Here is a 6,390-nt window from a genome sequence, read left to right on the forward strand (position 1 = left end):
CTCTGTTTTTAATTAAAACGTTTTCCTGACCTTGTTATCTAGTTATCATACTGTTGATAATTAGTAGCAAAGCACTGAGTTCCTTTTTATTTTATAGATCAGACGTTCATTTAAAGTTTACTGCGTTATACTGACATCTTGTCAGCTAAAACCAATGCTAGTCGTTGTCGGCTAGCAGTTTTTTTGCACTCGCGGCGTTGCAGCGTGCCTGTTGCAGGCTTGGTTGTGCATTGTGTGGCGTTGAGCCACAGTTGAACAGATTTCACTCACCAACATTCAGGTGTCAGACGGGAAATCTCGCTAAAGTTCTCAAGACCAAACGTGAGTTAAGAAGAAACAAACATGGCTGACGGGGAAGCAGGAATGGCGATAGTTTGTTGACCTTACAAAGATGTCTGCACCATCTTTCTGATGGTGGTTATTTTGGTTTCCTGTCTGTGTTTCCTTTTGAGAGGAAGAGGAAGCTTCTGATTGGCTACTGTCCCTCCTACTGGGTTAGCCTGTCATTGTGAACCAGCTAGCTTCCAGGTCCAGACAGGTGCTTCACTGGGCAGGTAACCTGACAGAATCTGGTTCAGGTCTGTTTGTGCTGTGGGGAATCAAATGGCTTCGGTCACGGAACGGCGAGTCCGTCTCAGACAGGAAACACAAAAAACATCGAAACCTGGCGGGAGAAACTGGGTCACGGCTGTCAGGGGCTCCGGGGGAACAAGTAAACACCGCTGATTGTGGGAAAATAAACAGACTTCATGGTGAAACTGGGGTGGAATATTTGGAGAAAGAGGATTTTTAAATGTTTTATATTCATTTTATGTAGCTATTCTCCAGCAGTGGAGCCGTTGCATGGGTCTAAGAAAACTGACTGGGCCGAAGATAACATTTTGTACTTCAACAGACCCTGAAGCTGAATCACCGCCAATCACAGTCTGCATATCAACAATACTCTTACTTCTGCAAAAACTAAAATGAGACAAACTAAGTTTGAACTAATCAGGAGTCACCTGCAGAAGCTGCACGTTTCAGGCAGCAGCCAGCCTCCTGCAGCACGTGTCTGCTGTTTACTAAGCTCCAGACGTTTTTCTTGGCAGGCCGGAGCCGCCTGTTGAACCAGACTGCAGTGAAGCTCTCCATAGAAACCACTGGAAACGTGGAGTCAGGGCGATGTGAGCTCGTAACCCCAGCTTGCCGGGGTTAGGGCAGCCACCGTGTTCCCCGCCTCGTTTGGACAGTAACTCCCTGTCGGTGTCGGTCTGCATGACGCGCTGTCAGCTGGAGAACAGCAGCGAGTCGACGTCTGCAGGAGAAACCGCAGGGAAGTGAGAGGCTTCGTGAAAAGAGCTGAGAGGCTGAAACAGGAGAACGTGTGAAAGTCACCTTTTTTATTTTGTTAATGTGTTAAAACCACAACTGTCACACAGAAAGACACAATTATTTGATGTTTTCTGCATCTGGTTGGTAAAATATGACTCAGTAAATCAAGTGAACTCTGCCTTTCATCAGATGGAGGCGGAAATCACAGCTGCCTTTTCAGTTATCACTAAGTGGAGGAGTGGCAGGTGCAAACTGCTTTCTCTGCTCTTTTAAAGTTTCTGAAACATGTTCAGATTTAAATTTTAAAAAGTTATAACCTGAAACTATGCATTGGTTATATTTCTCAACAAACAGACTCATTGTAACGTTTAAGTAAAACCAGCCGAAACACAGCCAGGACAAGCGATACTTCGGCACGTTTATTAGAGATGGTGTGGAAGGGGACCACAGGGCGCGGTCTCTGTGGCAGGTACAAACACACAGAGGAGTCGTGACTGGATGAAAACCAGGGAAAACACAAACAGATTTACCAGGAACAGGAATCCAGCCTGGGGATTCACAGAGGAGACAAATATCCACCAACCAGAGGCAGAACGGTGCAGGGTGGGGCACCGGAGGGTCCCAGGCAAGGAAATCCAACATCCAGTAGACAGGAGGCAGGCAGGGCTCAGCAGGAGGCCAGAAACTCTTCTGAAGGCAAAAACAGTGGTCAACACAGGTCAGCTGGTGACGATCAGCTGTTTGAACAGGGAGCAGCACAGAGCAGCTGAGGATGAAGAGCAATCAGAGGGAGGAAGAGTCAGCAGCACAGTGAAGATGGAGCTGAAATCATGGCGCCGTAACCGTTCTGCTGCCCGGCGGTGGACCAACACGTCTGCTCCTGTTCTGACCAGCATCTCGCGCTGACGCAGCTCCGCCAGTTCTCGCTGTTCTGCACACGGCGTGGTTTAATGTGACTGATTCCTGCAGAATAATGTCACCTAAAGCTGGTCAAAGTCGGCCAGAGGTGAAAACATTAACAGATTTAAACCTGAGTCTGTGTCAGCAGGTTATCAGCTGCCATGGTTTTGTTTTTCTTGGTGATTTATGGAAGTGCTTCGTGGATAAATGAAGCCTGGTGATTGGTCCACAGTTTGGTCAAATTGAACGTGTTCAAAATGAAATGGTGGAAACACGAAAAACAAACGATCAGGAAGAGCTGCAGTTTTCTACAGATACTTTATTAAAACATGTTCTAGTCAAAGTAAAAGGACTGTTTTACTCAAGTCATTTTCACCTTCAAGAATTCAAAGTGACTTTCAATGAAATACGTAAAAAGTTCTAGTTATAAAAAATACATTTTAATCTTTTGCTGGCAACATGAAGAGATTTTATAAAATATTTAATAAGTTCCAGTTTTCATTCACACCAAATCTCATTTAGCCATATGTGAAAATATAATTAGTAAAAGTGCAGATATTTATCTTAAAAAGTGAAAAGTCCTGAGAAAGATAAATATTTAACTAAAATCTAACGTAATACTTTTATTTCTTACTTCACGGCTCTGCCCATAACCAACTTTTTCCATACTTTCAATCTTTTCTCCCTGCAAAAACGATGTGCAGTCATGAACGTCCGATGTTCCCGTCTGTCGCACGTTTAAAGGACGTTTCTGCAAAATAAACTGGAAATCTGGATATAAATTCACCAAACCGCCTCCGGTCTGATTAATAAATGTCTTTTTCTGTCTGATGGTAATTTTTTCATTTATTGTTCTCGATATGAAACTGAAAAACAACACGTGATTAAAACAAATAAAACACTTTCTGACTTCTTCATGTTTTGATTTTTGGTTGTGATTTGAAAGTTAAAGTTTGAACACAGACCTCGAATGCTGGGTTGGAGTTTCAAAGTGACGCTGCTTTTAAACCATCAAAACAAAATAAACTTTTAAATGAGTAGAAGGTCAAATCATTTGTTGGTTTGTTACATTTATTATGCTGTTAATAAGAACATAACATCTGATAACTTAATATGTTTTAAATTATTTCGTGTTTATAAGATCAATAATCAGAATTTCTCAAGTTTTATCTGTAAAGCTGGACGCAGTTCTGCATCAGTCTACATAGGAACGGCGCCCCCTGGTGGAGACACGGAACTAACGCGGGGAAACTGGACAGGATTTAATCAGGATTTATTACCGAAAATAAAACGTTATTGGATGAATTAGTCATCAAATGATTCAACAAATTAAAATATTATCTAAAGAAATTCATATTTTCAGTAAATTAATAAAAAAATGCCAGTTCTGAAAGTATTTATTCAGATCCTGTGGCGGATACAATGTATATATTTCACACCCGGATGAATGCTTTTATTGTGAAGGTGAGAAGACGCCAACGGTTGTCCTTCTTTCCATTTTTGGTTTTGGTTGGAAGAGTCTGAGAATAAATCAAGACTCAAATTACTTGCTCGTCTTTTTCTGCTGACCCCGAACATCTGGACATGTTAGCCGTTTCCTTCATTTGGACAGAAATCAGTAAATTATCGGCTCTAATTTAGCAACAGAATAAGGAAACAAGTTTATTTTGATCCAAACAGTTTCATCTGTAGAGCTTCAGAAATGTTCAGCTTTTAAAAGTAGAGAAATGGAAATCCTCCACCTGGAGATGCATTTTAATAAAGTTTTTCTGATGGTCTGATGCTAACAGCTAAACGCAGAAACCAGCCGTCACCTTTCCACAGTTTATTTCCTTTTAAAATAATTCATACAAATGCATACAGTCACAAACATATCTTTGAGTTGTCATCGTTTGACCAAAAATAATGATATTTACTGTAGAATATAGATTAATATGTGGACTGAATATTGCTACGCCTACTACGTCACCACGAAGGGCGCCAGCAGGGGGCGCTCCCGCCAGGGATGGCATTTCAGGGGAACCGCCGGATCCGTCGGTTTGGACCAGGAATGTTTGCAGTTTGTGTCAGAAGAACCAGAACCGAGTCAGCCCAGAACCTTCAGTCTGCCAGACGACGAGGTTTTTATCTTTTTGTTCAGAATCACGAGGATAAAGTCAGAATATTATGAGAATAAAGACACAAAAATACAAGAAGAAAGATGGAAAGTTTTTAGACAAAAGCAAAACTTTGATGGTGATTAAAATCTGCGGTTCTTTCTTCGAAATTCAGTTCAGCCACTGATGATAATTTAATGCTGATGTGTTAAAAATAAAGGTTCTCCTTATTTGTAAAACTGATAAAGTATAACGTCAAGATGCTCAACTTTCCTCTTGTTTTTAATCCTTTTTCAGGTAAGATAACTTCTTTATTCTGCAAATATTATGACTTTTTATTGTATTTTTATGGCTATTCTCATATGGCTTTTTTCTTGTATCATATTTTTTGTTGTACAATTTTGTTTTCAAATTATTACATTTATTCTCATATTATTACAACTTTTTCTCACATTTTTTGTCATACAACTTTATTCTCAAACTATAATGCCTTTATTTCTTATTACAACTTTATAATGTTGACTTCTTTATTATATGACATTTTGTATTATGTCTTTAATTGTCGTAGTATTTCGACTTCAGTTCTCATAATGTTGCAGGTTTATTTTATTTCCATATTATGAATGTTTGATGTGCAACTTTCTTCTTGAATTGTGACTTTTTATTGTATTATTATGACTGTATTCTTGTATTTTTACATCTTTATCGTATTATAATGACTTTAGTCTCATAATTTTATTGATTTCATTATCACATTATGACTGACATGCAATTTTATTCTCGTATCAATACGACTTTATTCTCATATTATTTCTACTTTGTCATAATGTAAGAATAAAATAATGTTTGATTCTTACGTTATTTTGACTTTATTCTTGTAATCAAACATTTTTCGCCCTAACAGCCTGAAACGCTCCGCGGTGGAAATGTCCATCCCTGGCTGCGACGCTCGCTGCCTCACCATGAAGAAGACCAGGTAGGCAACAGGAAACTGTTTTTACTACTCAGCTGCAGGTAGGGGGGGAGCAGAAAGGACTGCTGGGTAATTTACTGCCCCCCCTACCGGCGCTGCTTTAGACACAGAAACAACCAAGTCACATTGACACAGCAGGCAAGCAGAACACAGTATGTACACATGAAGAGAGCAGGTGGTTAAATGGTAGCAACGGGAAGGCCCGGCTTGATGTTAAAGGGAAATCTCAGGCGCTCGGAGGAAACGCCTCCGCTCCTCTGTGCTCATGTCTGTGGGAAGCGGGAGGCGTTTCTTCTCGAGACGTTAAAACAATCTTCTCATCTATACCCAAGTTTAACCGTTTTTACTGTCAGTAACCGTCCCAGGACCTGGAGGTGGAGGAATCAACTTAAAGTGCATAACAGAGTCATAGTTTAGAGCCAGGAAACCCGAGAATACAAAATAAAAGACGTGAAATAAATCATAACTGGCCTTTTCTGTACTTAAAAAATATAAAAGTAATTTAAAAACCTACCCCTTTGTGTAAAACAGGAAGCACTTCCATATATGGATGATGTTTTCTGTTGTAGACAGAAAACCAAACTATTTAAGGCGAATATGCTAAGCTAGGTGTGGGGTGAAGACGTAAACGAGCCAAGAAGGCAGATTTTATTCCTCAGAAAAGTTTCACTGTTTGAAACATTTTCTGCTTCAGGATTCAAGAGAAAAACCAACTGACAGCTAAAGAGAGAAAACAAAATGCTGTTCATGATGCAGCTTGGACAGAAAGTCACGAAAGGAGTTGTTTGTGAGCATAAAGTCAATCAAATGGCAAAAAGCTTTCTTTTATGGCACGTTTCACATCTTCTAATGTTAAGAGTATTGACTCTCCAAACTGTCAGCTGCAGCTTTGACTTTGTGTTTTTCTCTTTGAAGAACGTTCGCCTTCATCTGAGTGTCCTACCCTTAGCATTGCTAGCTTGTAGTGAAATTTAAAGCTAAGCTAAGTTTTGTCGTGGGAAAACTGATTCAGAGTTTGATTTGTGATGGAGTTAAACCCTCAGGGCTAAAACATGGATAAATTATGTGGAAAAAATGAGACCTGCACAGATCGCCACAGCTACGTTCTCT

This window comes from Poecilia formosa, unplaced genomic scaffold, assembly GCF_000485575.1.
Source record: "Poecilia formosa unplaced genomic scaffold, Poecilia_formosa-5.1.2 Scaffold458, whole genome shotgun sequence".
NCBI lineage: Eukaryota > Metazoa > Chordata > Actinopteri > Cyprinodontiformes > Poeciliidae > Poecilia > Poecilia formosa.